The following is a 15,785-nucleotide window of genomic DNA, read 5'->3' on the forward strand; positions in this document are numbered from 1 at the left end:
TACCATGGCCCTCATGTTAAAGAAGTTGTGACTAAGAGCCTCATACAACCAAAATGTATGTATAATATCATTTTTTCCCTAGACTGTCTGATCAAGACACTGACTGAGTATTACTTATTCAGAAAGCTGCCATTCATAATATATAACATCAGCTTGGGTTCTAATACTGATGTGATACAGTAAACAAATTTGGGTCTTTTTGTTTTATATTAAACAATGATGAATTATACTGTGAAAAAAAAAGTGCTATTTCAATGCTTGTCCAACTTAGGAGAGAGAAGCTGAAAAACAATATGCAGGTGAGGCTGGGTGATGAACTGAAGCTTTAGTGAGTACAGAAGTTATGCGTCTGGAGTGTCCCATGGAGCACTGTGGGAATCAAATGAGATAATGTATGTATGGTTAGTCCTTAGCAGAGCCAACCCATGATACTATATGGTCTCCATATGCTAGCTACTATTAAGTTCCAGAATTTATTATTATTATTGTTGTTGTTGTTATTGAATTTCAACATTTGGTCTAAAATATATCTACATTTTGGGGAAATTCTCAATCTGTTTTGTATACATAAAGAACGAATATGGCTCTCCAAAGCAATCCCACAACACAGAGCTTATGGGTAATTAGAGGCAAAATCCTGGATACCCTATAGAAACATCTTCAAAATATTAGTCAGTATAGGCAGAGGGGTTTTGACAAAATAGTTAGAACTCACTGCTTTGCAATGAATTTGGGAAGGTGTGATATGGTGTCTCTTATTACAAAATCCCTATAACCTTCCCCCCAGTACCCTCACCAAAAAATCACTACCATCTCTTATAGCTGAATGAGAAAGCACACCAAAAGCAGAATCATCCTATAATGGCTAATTTCCCACGCCCTCATCTGAACCAATGATCTTCAATATTCGATTGACGTAAGGAGGAAGCTTTAGAGCGGTAGACTAGGCAACTTTTCTGAAAGCATTTCCCTTGACAACCTCAGCTTACATACACACACTCACGGACTGTAGTAGAGAATTATTTGTCTCATGAATCATCCTGCTTCATGTCCTGTTAAAATAGTCATGCCATTATGCAGGAGCACCATCTCTTTGCTCTCCATTGCCCTACCAACGGCCTTTTCCACCCCACTGCTGGCAATCCATGATGACTCCTAACAGTTAAAACTGAATGGGTCCTGGGACTTCCCTGGTGGTATAATGCAGGGGGCACAGGTCCAATCCCTGGTCAAGGAACTAAGATCCTACATGCCGTATGGCGTGGCCAAAAAAAAACCACTGAATGGGTCCTTTAAGGAAACTCAGTGGTCGGTGACATTTCTTTCCTGAAGCCCCTGTAGTCATATCCTCATCCCAGGAGGGACATCTGTGTGTACTCTGGGGCTTCTGGATCAATTTAATATCTCAATCTGTGATACCAATGATGCGTCTGACAGTGGTGGGTCTCCGAAACACTACTATAGTGACACTGGTGACCTCACTGAAGCTCATATATCTACTACATTTACAATTAATTCACTTATTCTCTCTATGCCAATCCCATCAAAGTTCTTAGATGTAGTAACACAAATATGAAATGAACTCAGGGAAGGACCCTCAGCAGAAAGAATTCACTCATTCATTCAGACACTATTTATTGAGCACCTATAATGTCCCAAGCAGCTGGTTAGGCTTTGGGGATTTAGTAATAAGGAAGCCAGACACAGTGGCTGCCCTCTAGGAACTTAGTTTCCTAAGGAGAAAAGCCTGAATCAAGTTGGTTATTCCAAAAAGGTTTCCTGAACTTAAATCACAAAAAGAACAAAAAGAAGTGGCCACTGAGAGTCCTCACCCGAATGCTGTGGTTTAGAGAAGAGATTCCCCAATAATTGTCTACAGAACAGTGCTGCCTCCCCGACCCACATTTTCATCACTTCGTGGCGGAATGAGCAAAAGGAGACCTTCACTGACCTTATATTCCACGAATTCTCTATGTAAACCCTCTGTTCTGCTTACAGTGGTTCCTCTGTGGAGTTTGCTCGCTCCATCTACTTTTTGCCAGCTTCTTACACCGCAATATTTCCCAACCATATTTCCATCATTACCATCCCAATGGCCACCCTCTCACACCATCGGCATTATTTCTTACTATTTGTACATATCTTGATAAATTTTTGTTTTTTAAACACACTATTTTAAAAGTTAATGATGAAAGACTTAAGCATAAGAAACAGTATTGTTTGCCATGGCTAGAAGGTAGCTGTAAAAATAAATTTAATTTTTAAAACGTTCCTCATTTCAAACTACATACAGTTAGCTAATGAAAGCTCTGAGTCTGAGCCTGCTAGCTTTTTTTTTTCCTAAAAGAGAGAAAAGAACAAGTTTAAGGGAGTTGTTAAAACCTTAGTAGATATAAACTGAGATGCTCCTCTTGAATTAATGGACTTATCAGAGAAATCTGAAATGGGAATAACTTCCTCATTGCTCTGTTTCCCTGTTTCCCTGTTCTATTAATCACTTCAGTGCCCTGCACCACCAGTGACACTCATTTTGCTTTTTGGGTAATACTGCTATAATAATATGATGACTGTTGTTGCTACTGCTAATGACAATAGTCATAATAATTAAAATAACAAAAACAACAAAAATAAAAGTGCTTACTATAAGCCCAGCACTGTTTTATGGATTTTTACATTTTCACACGGAATAACTAACTGACTCTTCCTAACAGCCCATGAGGGAAGCACTTATACACATGGGAACCTGGAGCCCTTGAAAGTTTAGTAACATGATCAAGCCTGCCAAGTTTAAGAGCAGTCACTGATCAAACCTCAGCTCTAAGTCAGACAGACCTTGTTTCCAGCTTCATCATTGACTTTGCAACCCTGGGCAAGCCACTTTGATGCCACTTTGCAGAAAAAACTGAAACTTTGAGAGGTGACAATTAAATTATGTTTTTTCCACTATTACTTAGATGGGAATTCACCTTCTTGGGTTCCACTGAGATGACCTTTCTTATTTCATGTAATTCTTAATTGAAAAAACTAATTCGTGAAATGTTTTATATGTGTGTCTTTTAATAGTATGTTAAATGTGGTAAAAGTTTGTAAGTCTTTTTTGCTTTCTAAAAGGTTCAATTACATTGCAAGTATAAGTTGGTGCTTTAAAACAATGAAAGAAGTGATATGAAATTCAGAGGTAAGAGTTATCATTGTAGTTATCATCGTGGGCAGCACGCATAAGGGAAAGCACCAGAGAATGGATGGCACAGAATGAGCCGTGAATAATGGCTGGGGATTTGATAAGCGCACAGCAGAATAACAACAAGGGCTGCTTACTGAGGGCCTATTACACACCACCTACTGTGCTAGACTTTCACTGCAACCACTTCAAAACATTTGCCACAATGTTAGCCAGGAGTCAACATCATCTCATTTTACAGATAAAGAAAGTGAGACTCAGATATTAAACATGCTTCTCAAGGTTAAATAGCTAACGCATGACAGCAGAAGGCTTCAAGTACCACTCTCTTCCTCCCCTTCTTCTTCCTCCTCCTTTTTACTGAATTCTTATGCCAGTGTTTGCATTATGAGCTTTCAGGCTTTATCTGAGCATTTCTTTTCCAGATTGGGTTCAGAACCGAGGCAGTTGGACTGCGTCTGACTTAAGAACCAGACGGGGTCTGACTTAAGCTGGACTGGGTCCAGGGTGAGGCTTCAGGTGAATAAAATTTTGTTTTAAGGCTGAACAAGTAGGTTAACCTTACCAAAGATAATCTTGCATTACAGTAACGACAGTGGAGAACTTTCAACCATTTTAACATAAGCTTGTCCATTTATGAGGTGCCCTAGAGAAAAAGGAGTCTCAGCTAGGCACTCACTACAAAGGGTAGAGGGAAAATTATTATTCCTTCCTCTATAGTTTCTGGTGTCCAGAATGAAACTTAATGGGACACCATATTCACTCCAGAACCTAGCTGGGATCCTGGGAAAACTGGCAGAAGCTGGCAAAGGGTGAGAATTCTTTCCAAAGTCAGCTGTCCCAGACCTGTACCTTTGGTGTCTGGTCAAGAGAGGAAGGTAAAATTTCATAGAGTCCTGAAACAGGACAGAAGGAGGCAGGGCACAACCTTTAAAAGAATGACATAGCCATTGAGGATATGACAAAAACTGGTTAGGACCAACTACGTCCGCGATGGCAGAAGATTTGACTTCCAGTGGACCTTGAGCCTCATTATACACTCATTTTAGTAGATCGGCATGCTAAATGACATACTCACAGGCAGCAGACAGTTCAGAGGCCAAACATAAAAGGCCAAGAAGTGGGCGGTGGCCTGATTTCTAGGAATCCCCACCCCTTCCCTGAATAGTTGGAATAATCCTCCCACTCATTAGCCTATGAAATTACCCAGCCCGTAAAAACTAACCACCTCATATTTTGGGGCCTCTGGCCTTCTTAGAGGACCCACACTCTGTCTGTGGAGTGTGTTTCTCCCATGGCCCCTCTCACTTTCTGAGACGACCCCGTGCCCTGGGGCCACTCTTGTGTTTTGAGACATTCTGTCTATGGAATGTGCATCTCTCTAAATAAATCCACTTCTTACTTATCACTTTGTCTCTCACTGAATTCTCGTCTGCAACAAGACATCAGGGACCTGAGCTTCATTAAATCCTGAGACCAGATGTGTGATCTCAATTAAAAGACGGAGGGTTCAAGTCGCAATCTGGGTTGGGTGGTTTCAGTCCCTTCCTTGCCAAGCTTGGATTAGCAGGAAAAAACATTGATTATGGATCCTGTCTCTCCCAGGGATGCCTACTGCCTCTTGTTTATTTCATTTCATGTCCAGAGAACTTGATTTGGCAACTGGGAGGTTGAGGGGCTCCCAAATATGGCCAGACAGAAATGCGGGTTGCACTCTGTCTGTGGCCTGGTTCTACTGAGTGTTGCCAGCTCTCAGGGGAACTGAGTTTTTCTTTCTTATGTCTATCTTTGAGATATGGCTCTGGATCTTGGGAGGCCAATATCCTTTGCATCCTCTTTGGGGACTCCTCTTGTGTTCACAGCGTTGTTCAATACTGCCAAGAATATTTATTGTTTGTCCTGGCTGAAACCTGACAAGATATTCAAAAGGACTTTTTTTAAGTGGCCTTATGTTCAGAAGTTTGTCAAGTTGGAAGTTGATATTCAGAGCCTTATAGGAACTTTCTTTCAGGCCTTCTTCCCAAAGCTAAAATGATACTACGTATCCACAGGGAAAGAAAAGCATTCTGAAGCTACTGTGGAAGAATCTACTAAAACATTCCAAAGACACCCAGCTCTAAATCTAGAACACGGGAACCTTTTGACTTCCATCTTAGCTGAAGATCTTCTTCCTGATATAAAGAAGCAAATTGAGCATAATGTAGTTGGATGGCTGGGTCAGCTTCTGAATATCATTCAGGTTACAACCCAATTCTTTGAGAAACTAAAAACAAAGTTTTATTTGTCTTACAAATCTAGTGTTTACAAGAACAGAAATGTGACTACAGAAAAAATTCAAAGCCCACTTATCCTTTTTACCAACCCCAAAGCCTGCCCCATTCAACTGAAAGGCGTACAGATATTGTAAAAGTCTGAATTTAGGAAACAAAATCCCTTTTCTGAGAAACTTAAATCCTTTCTCTGTGTTCTCTGAGATGTAAATGCTCTACCTGGTCTTCTCTAGGAACCCAGAGCCATCTCTTGAAATGCAAACTTCAGGAAGGTAATTCTTATTAGAAAAAAAAAAAAAAAAGCTATTTGGGAATTAGGTGAATGAAAATTCTTAAAAGTCTTTTCCACAAATATTAGTAAAAGCTTTAGCCATCTGAGCAGATAACTTTAACTTATTCTATGTGCCAGAAACACAATTTGGATTCAACTGTTCTTTTATAAGCTAGTGAGTTTTGCATTATTTTATTTGTCTCATGGCTAAAATTTTAAAACAAAAGCTGTAAGATCTCTGAGTTTGTCTGTAAGTTTATATATGTCTATGTATATATGTTATAGATGTGTGATATTTTTTCTACCCCCAGATGATATCGCCAAATTTAATTTGTATATAGTTCTATTTAATTGTCTCAAAGACAAACAACTGCTTATATAAATCAAGTATACTCTCAGAAATATAGAAATTAACTAAACTGTTTTTCATGTTTCATGATCTAGGATAATCTTCAGAAAATAAAAGCTAGTTTAAGTTTGTTGGCTTAATTAACTAATTAACTAATTAACTAATTAACTAACACTTAATTAGTGTTATCAACATTAAACATACTACTTTTATTCTACCTTGGTTACTAACATTCAAATAAGCTCACGTTATCTCACTTACAGAATTTATCAGCAAGAAAGAAAACTTAAGACTATGGTCGGGGGCTTCCCTGCTGGCTCAGTGGTTGAGAGTCCGCCTGCCAATGCAGGGGACACGGGTTCGAGCCCTGGTCCAGGAAGATCCCACATGCCGCGGAGCAACTGAGCCCGTGCGCCACAACTGCTGAGCCTGTGCTCTAGCGCCTTCAAGCCACGGCTGCTGAGCCCACATGCCACAACTACTGAAGCCCGTGTGCCTAGAGCCCATGCTCCGCAGCAAGAGACGCCACCGCGATGAGAGGCCTGCACACTGCAGTGAAGAGTGGACCCCGCTCGCTGCAACTAGAGAAAAGCAACGAAGCAGCAACAAAGACCCAAAGCAGCCAGAAACAATAAATAAATTAAATTAAATAATAAAATAAATAAATTTTAAAAAAAAGACTATGGTCACCTGTTTAATGCCTCATGAAATTTTCATTAGTAATCTAAACATAATTGTTAAGAATAAGTAGATGTAAATAAGATAGAAGTTTATAAATAAACTTTTCAACAATAATTATGCTTTATGGCATGTCAACTTAAATATACTTTCCAAAATCTTTTTGGTCACTTGAAACCTTAATGCTCTACAGTCTTAAGATGGGGTTACATTCCAATAAGCCCACTGTAAATTGAAAATATAAGTTGAAAATGCATTTAATACCCTTAACACCAAACATCGTAGTTTAGCTTAGCCTACCTTAAATGGGTTCAGAACACTTACATTAGCCTATAGTTGGGCAAAATCATCTAACACAAAGCTTATTTTATAATAAAGAGTTGAATGTCTTGTGTAGTTTATTGAATATTGTACTGAAAGTAAAAAACAGAATGCTGGCACGGGTATAGAATGGTTTTAAGTGTATTGGTTTTTGACCCTCATGACTGAATATCTGACTGGGAGCTGCAGTTCACTGCCGCTGCCCAGCATCACAAGAAAGCATCATACTACATGTACCAGCCCGAAAAAAGATCAAAATTCGAAGTACTGTTTCTACTGAACGTGAATCTATTTTGCACTGTCATAAAGTTGAAAAATCTTAAGTCAAACCATCGTAAGTCAGGAACCATCTGTACAGAGATAAGTTAAACGATGACTATTCAATGAATATCTAGATAATTTCCAAATAAGATAAAATATTGAAACATTAATTACTGAACATAGGTGTATCCACTTTCAACTTCTTTTTACAGAGGAACTAAAGATATTTGTAACTCTGAAATCAAGACTCCTGGCACAGAGCAGTGAAAACTTTGAATCACCTGATGCAGGTTTCCAGCTGAGATGGAACAAGGCAACTGCCTTGTGGTGTCAGTGCTCATATTATAAATAAGCCTTTTTCATTGTCTCCATAATGTCACATTTTTGTGCATATTGCTGGTGATTTTGCTATTTAAAATGACCCCTGGGCTTCCCTGGTGGCGCAGTGATTCAGAATCTGCCTGCTAATGCAGGGGACATGGGTTCGAGCCCTGGTCTGGGAGGATCCCACATGCCGCAGAGCAACTAGGCCCGTGAGCCACAACTACTGAGCCTGCGCGTCTGGAGCCTGTGCTCCGCAACAAGAGAGGCCGCGATAGTGAGAGGCCCGCGCACCGCGATGAAGAGTGGCCGCCGCTTGCCACAACTAGAGAAAGCCCTCCACAGAAACAAAGACCCAACACAGCCAAAAATAAATAAATAAACAAATGTGGGGTTTAAAAAAAAAGAAAAAAGAATATTATTTAAAAAAATAAAATGACCCCCAAGCATTGAACTGAAGTGCTGTCTAGTGATGTAAGTGCAAAAAGGCTGTGGTGTGCCTAATGGAGAAAGGACATGTGCTAGATAAGCTTTGTTCAGGGAGGAGTTATAGTGCTGTTGTCTGTGAGTTCACTGGTAACAATCAACAATGTATATTAAATAAGAAGTCTTTTTTTTTCTTTTCTTTTTTCTTTTGTTTTTAAACAGAAACACACATAAAACAAGGTTACGTATTGATCTCTTGATTGATAAAAACGTTGCGACCACAGGGTTGCACTTACTTAATCCTCTATTCCCCCTAGGAGCAGTGGTTCAGCATTTGCTAATTCAGTGTTTTAGACAGCTTTATAGAACATGACTACCACAAATAAGGAGACTCAACTGTATTTATTTATTTTCCCTATGCTCTTGATATTTTATTCTTTGTATGACTATGATCTTGTATTCTTACATTCTTTATTAAGATGCCTTACTTTTTGCAACCCATTTTCTATGGAACTGGGTATCATATGCATGAACACAACACACACACACGCAAATATCCATTTAAAGACCTTGACTATAATCTTTTGACTTATTTATAATTTATATTATGTATCATGGTATTTAATTTATATTAAACTGACCTTTTTTTTTTTTTTTTTTTTTTTGCGGTACGAGGGCCTCTCACTGTTGTGGCCTCTCCCGTTGCAGAGCACAGGCTCCGGACACGCAGGCTCAGCGGCCATGGCTCATGGGCCCAGCCGCTCTGCGGCATGTGGGATCTTCCCGGACCGGGGCACAAGCCCATGTCCCCTGCATCGGCAGGCGGACTCTCAACCACTGCGCCAGCAGGGAAGCCCTTAAACTGACCTTTTAACAATATATTTTTATGTTTTAGTTTTTCAGTCAAATTGAACTCATTCACTTATTTTTCTTCATTTACTCAACACCTTGTTGAGATGCTTGGTTTTATTCAAATTCTATTCTATTTGTTCATCCTGTTTTGCATAGTTCTGAAGATACAATAAGCAGCTATAGGATACTTTTCTTCTTTTTGTAACTGTAGTATAATAGTAAACAAAGTCATTCAAAGGTATTCCATGTCAATTTTCCAAATGAGCTACTTAAAAATTTAAATAGCATTTTATAATTTTCTTAGTCCATGTTACAAATATCTCCCTGATATATATTGATACATTCAGGGACATGGAAACCAAAATCTGCATCCAATGATGGTTGGCAAAAATGCTAAGTACATTAGTCCCACTTCAGCATAAGTGACAACAGCAGGAATTTAAACAAGACAATCCATAATTTAGAAAGTTATGTAACTCTTTATAATAAAACATATGGTTTTCTCTAGAATAATCCCATATTTTTGCTGGTCAAAAAATGTTCAATCAGTGGATCAGTATCTGGAGTAACAGATTGGACCCAAAAACTTGGTTCCCTTGAACAAAATATTTAACCCCTTGGACCGCAGATTTTAGGATTAAATAAGACTTTGTTTTTATGTTAAATAAAATAATTTATATTAAGGAGAAAACATGTTTTAAATGTGGTACATGGTATGCATTTACTAACTGTTCCTTTCTACTTTTCATCTATTCATAATTGTTATATTAAAACACCACAAACATCATATATTAGTTCTGGTTATATAAGTTCTACTTTGTTCTTTAAATTTTCAAGAAAATATTTTGTGAAATATATAATATTTGCATGACTGTATGTGAGAGAATGTGAAATATTTAAAGAAAACCTGTTGTAAGTCTCACAATGTTAAGAAGCAACTCAGGCATCTAATGCAGGGAAAAAAAAATTTCAAAATGTACTCATCTTAAAGGTTAGATGTTGAGTATTAAAGGGTGTTTCTCTGCAGGCAAAAAAAGCAAAGGGGGAAAAAAGAGCTTAGTGTAATACTTTCAAAATGATGCTAATAATTTCAGTTCTTATATAGAAGTGGATTTGAAACTAGAGAATAAATGTGTTAATCTTATTTTTTTAAAGAGACGTGGTCACATATATTCAGTACATACTGATTATTATGAACTCTTTAAATGGGAAGGAAAGTGAAAAATGTCACTTGCTTTCTATTGATGGGGAATTAAATCCACACCTCACCCACTGCCGATGTGTAGCTGAAAACACAGCCTTCATGTAGATCTGTTGATTTTCCCAAATTTCCTACCTAAAGTAGGGTTTCATTTCAATAATACTGGAAATCAAGAAACATTCGTTCTGTTTAGCCCTTATCAAAGGCAATCTTTCAAAGTATCACAGTTTTTTCTATGATTTTTAAGTTGCTTTCTCTTTCATCTTCATTTTTAAAATAGTGAAAAATAGCCAAAAAGCATGTTTTAGTGATGATAAAAACACAGCTTGCATTTCATCCTAGTCTGGCTGAAAGCACATACGACTGTCCTAGAACTATAAGAACCTCCATTTAAATCTCGTGTTTGCTATCAATCCACCATCACCATGGAGTAAAAACCATTTTATATACTACCAGCGAAGCAAAAGGAGCCACATGGAAACGTTTAAGGTAGATCCCTGGCCAGAAAAGCTGTATACTTTATTCTGCCTCTTATGAGCAAAGAGAGTATCATTTAAACTTCAGGCATAAGCCTAAGTTGAAAAGAAAAATAGCCATTGGTGGTCTAGGAGGAAAGTGAAAACCTGGGCAAACACCAGCTTATATTTATAAAGCCTCCTATTGTCTGGGAAAGCTACTCTCACTGATTCTATTAGGGCTGCAAATGACACTCTGAATGAACAGCAGAGGGCAGAAGGCTTGCAGAGTCCTTTTCCAAGTAGGTGGGTATTTCTTGAGAACAGTTTCAACAGAACATAAAATATGATGCCAGAGAGTTATTGTGAAGAACTTCTTTTCAAAGTTAATAGTAGTTTTCTGAAAACTAAGCCTGGCCTCACTGACTGGCTTGTTATTCGGCCAAAATTCAAGGCATTTTTGGTTGCAATAGTCAATTACCAAAGTACTGCCCTAACTAAAATGATGGCAAAACCTAACGAGAACTTTGAGAAAGCGTAATGATTTTCAGGCCAGCACGTTAGGCAGATCACTGAGATTTGGAGACCTGCTTTCACTATCAAGGAAGTTTCTAAGACCATGTAGCCTTTTCTCCCTCTTCCCACATCTACATGCTACTCTTCATTATCCTCTGCCTGACCACCATGTACCGAAGATCCATCTTCTCCAGAAAACCTAATCAAAAGGTTGTAAGCTTTTTAGATGATAAACTTAGGATGATGAGCAAGAAAGGGAAAAACAGGGGACAATTGCTGGCTCTAACAAAGTAAGGAAAATCCTCTAGGAATCCTAAACACAGGCCTCCTTCTCCAATGCAGGATTCATTCTTCTAGGTCCTGCCCCACCAAACTCACCTCCTCTAACTCTGCAGTGTTCTCCTCTGTTACTTGCTCTGGGAGAGGACAGATGGGCTAGCATGGATATGTCAGAGTCTTAGGTTTGTTTCACCGTACGCCCTCCTATTCCTTCCAAAATTAACAACTCTGCATTTATAATGGATTTGCAACACTTGGTGATATTTCCTTAAGAACAGAAACAATGATGGACCCAAGTTTCCAAGACACAAAGTGGAACCGGGAGATGATTCTGGGAGAGGATGGTGCCTCATCTGTGTGTGAGCAACCGTGAAGTCAGAGCTGTGCTCTAACAAAATCAAGTTTTCCTTGTACAACCCAGTTTGGATCTGATCTCCAAGACATTAGGAACAACGATACTTTAGAGAAAGTAGACTCTAAACTGACTGATTGAACTAAGCTGTCTGATGACTGTATTACACACACCTCCTTCCTGAGGGTATTCCCATCATCATCCCTCCCTTATTCCCATGCCCACTCCCTCAGCCACATTAGACCTATACTCACTGCCTCATTTTCATTGAAAAAGCTTCTGCAAGCAATAAAAAATATAGAAAAAGAAAAAAGGATTTAATCCAGATACCTTTTCCATTTATCCATCTAATCACTTAAGAGTCTTTACTGGACCTCCTCTCATACCTCATCCTTGGCCACAAAATCTCTATACATACTCAAATTACTGAAATTATTCTGTAACTAATGTTTTAGCTAAGTCAGATATCCCATTCCCAAATTAGAAGTGCATAATATATTAGTTGTCCCCATAGAACTCATCTATGGGTCAAACTTGGTAGGATTTGACTTGTAAAAGCAAGATCGAAGAAAGCAAAACACCAGAGAAAAAAGGATGTAGGAAGCCCAAGAAAGCCTTAGGAAGACATTTGATATATGATGTTAGATGCTGTAGAAATATATTGAGGATGCCAGTTCAGGGACAATAAAAGCAGAAAGGATTTTACTAGGAGCATTAGAAAGACTCGCCAGCTTCCTTTTTGCTTTCTGCCTGCATAGATTAACAACATTAAACAGATCAAGGGGAACAAATTTTTCTATCCAAAAGGTCTTTACACACGGCAATGTGATGCTATGTGGTCCAGCTAATCAAAACCATCACCTTTTATTTCCATATGTACATAACAAATACCAAAAGTGTGGTGGCCAAGTTATTCTTAGAGGCTAGGGAATGAGGAATTGGGGGCTGGAGGGGGAGTCCATCCAGGTAGATAAGAACCAGATGCATGACTGAAGAATGGTAAAGTCATTCTCTTGGGTTGGGAGCGAGAGAGACAATCGCAGATTGCAGAGAGAAAATGACAGTACTAATTACTTTTGTCCATAAGGAAAAAAGCAAAAAAAAAAGAAAAGCCAGCTTTCCTGCACAGAGCTGGAAGAGCCCTATTTTGTGATCTGCATGAAAGCACTTTGGTCAACAATGCAAACAGAACTTGAGGCACAGCAAAACACAAAATTGTAGCTATGATTCCACTCACCAAAATGGTGGATCTTCAGTGTGCAACAGTGAGCTCTACCGGAGCGCTCCGCAGCAAAGCCGAGTGATGAAGCAAGCCCAGACTGCTTAGGCAATAAAAAGTTGGATGTGACTGTTAAAAAAGAAAAGAAACAGATAAGACTAAAATGAGCACATAAAACAAACAAACAAAAAGAATAAAAATGCAAATAAATACCACATATCTTCAAAATGTAGGGAAGCTGGAATTGGGAGCTAAATTAGCTTAACTGTATACCTTACCCTTTCGAATATCTTTCAAAAGAGGAATGTAAAATATGGTATAAAACATTATTAGTTCAGTTATTTTGACTATAGCACACCATTCCCATTAAGACACAATAGCATACCCATTTGTTATCCTTCAAATGTGATGCTGTTTATAATATTATAACACTGAAATGCACAGTATTAGAATGGGATATTATTTAAAGGCATCTTTCTAGCAATATACAGATTTTAGGTCTGCTCTTCACATTTATACATTATTTACTTCATCTTAAAATGTACTGTTTGCTCACCCATACAGTTTGAGCATTATTTCGTCAACTTTTAAATTCAAATACTTGCTAGTTGGTGCCACAGTCAATAGGATATGGGAAGTTCCCTGACTCTAACACAACTTGCTTTGGACAAATGACCTAAGCTCTCCTTAGCTAAAATTTGGATATAACAGCACCTATTTCACAGAAGTGTTGTGAAAATTAAACACAATAATCTATCAAAGCACTTAGTACAGTGCCTGGCACACGGCACCCCTACATTACTTGTCAGCTGTCATTGTTGTCACAGTTGTTACCATGACTCCAAGGCCACAGGTCCGAAATCATCAACAGAGATTTTTGGGCTCATTTCCCAATGATTAACTCTTAAAATTTCATACACACCCCTCCCCTTTTCAAAAAAGTCCACAAATTAAGTGAATTTGCTTAAGACATTCGCTATTCATTAGATTCCCTTCTCCCCTGGCAGTACGACTGGGGCAGTGATGGAGACACAGGGAGATTTCTTAAGTTTGCAAAGGAATTTCACAAATAATGCAAACATGAAAAGAAAGGTCAACAAAGAGAAACAACAGTTGAAAATGAATGGTTCTAATTTCCCAGCTCTGTTCAACTCATTCTCATCCCCTGAGTACTAACGTAGTCATCCACATGTAAAAAGGAGCCACCCCCCACCAATCAGCCAACCCAGGTAGGTTCCCAGGCAGTGCTGGTGAGCAAGAGAGGGGCCAGTCTGACTGAGCCCATCTCCAGTGCCCAGATGCGGCCACAGCTGGATACCACACTCCTAATCACCTTCCTCCCAAGGGAAAGTATTATTTTCAGACTGATGGCTCTATCTTCCCTGGCCACTCTGAAAAGCCTTCCAGCCCTCCACAAAGACTCCTGGTAGGATGCAATAAATACTGGGTGCTAGCTTCCTGATCTTCCAGACAGGAAGAGGGCTTGCCATAGAGCAATGGAGAGCACAGAACTTAAATCACAGCGGACCTGAGTTTGAATTGTGTCTCTATCACTAATAAGTACAATCTCATACAAGGTTCCTCAGACCCTCTAAGCCTCAGTCTACTTATCTGTAAGATGGGAGCAGGGGCAAAACTCCTACAACACAAATTTGAATAAGGAAACAAAATGTTTCTAGAACACAGCAGGCATAAAACAAATGTTCATCGCAATTTCTGCTTTGCTTGCTCTGCTATCTTGCTTATTTTGGTACATTGATAGTCTGATTATAAGGAAATGATAGAATTAGAATTGTCTGATCAAAACTATGTGTCTTTAAAAGACAAACTGACAAGACTACACAGAATTATAAGACCTTGTGTCAACTTGCTTTGTTTTTATTTTTTTTTCCAAGTTTTCAACCTGGCAATCACAGCCCAGCAAAGCAATACAGTTCTTTGATTTCCTCCTTAGAAACTCCGCAGCCTTTATTGTCTTTATATTGTACAACTTTAGCACTTAATTATATCCTACCTTGTAATAATTAGGTGTCCTTATAATCAAGTCTGTTTACTCACTTGTGCAGTTCTGATCCTTTAATCTCTCTTGAATATTAGTTTTTAATGCTAATAAGAGCCACAATTTAACAATTTTATTACTAAATAAAACTGAGAGAATATTTTGAAGATTCACTAATGGGTTGAATCTAAACCTTACTTTTATAATTAGGAATAGTACCAAGTCATAAAAGTAAGCCTCAACAGTAGAAACACATGGAGCTTGTATGCTTTCCCATGGACTAGTTGTACAGCCTTGAACAGGTCACTGACCTTCATCTTTGGACCTGTAAATAAGCCTGCACTTAAGTCAAATATTTGTTTCAGCTAGATCACAAGTTTATTTTAAAGAGAAGTTAGGAATTCTCTATAACAACAAGACAGCTGTTAATTTTAGGCAAGAGATATGTTACTGGCTTTGTTACTTCAAATCATGTTAATTATAAATTTAAAAGCCTGTTGCTACAATGTAAAATAAAAACAGGCATGGTCAGTGTACATAGTATATTTAATACAGCATAATGATTAATAAATCTCTAGCCTCTACAGTTAAACTGCTGGGGTTTAACATGTGACAAAGACACAACAGCCATGGATTCCAAGACAAATTTCAAACCTCTATGTTCCTTAGACTTCTCCTGGGTAAAATAGGGATAATAACAATGTCTAATTTACAGGGTTGTTGTAAAGATTACATAGATAATTCACTTAATGACTGGTACATACTAAATGTTAGCTATTATTATGTTTTATTAGTGAAGTAGAATTACATAAAAATCTGCTTTCTGAAGTATCA

General features: G+C 38.4%; 1 protein-coding gene across 5 annotated transcripts in view; it reads right to left on the reverse strand.

The window, feature by feature from the left end:
- Positions 1 to 15,785, reverse strand: part of LOC117195387 (teneurin-2-like) — a 739,625-nt gene that overhangs the window by 271,693 nt on the left and 452,147 nt on the right. For all 5 annotated transcript variants that reach the window (XR_007476209.1, XM_033432121.2, XM_033432125.2 and 2 more), the window contains one exon: positions 12,971 to 13,081. The gene's annotated coding sequence lies outside the window, so the exon portion shown is untranslated. The remainder of the gene's footprint in view (positions 1 to 12,970; positions 13,082 to 15,785) is intronic.

Source organism: Orcinus orca, chromosome 3, assembly GCF_937001465.1.
Source record: "Orcinus orca chromosome 3, mOrcOrc1.1, whole genome shotgun sequence".
Taxonomy (NCBI): Eukaryota; Metazoa; Chordata; class Mammalia; order Artiodactyla; family Delphinidae; genus Orcinus; species Orcinus orca.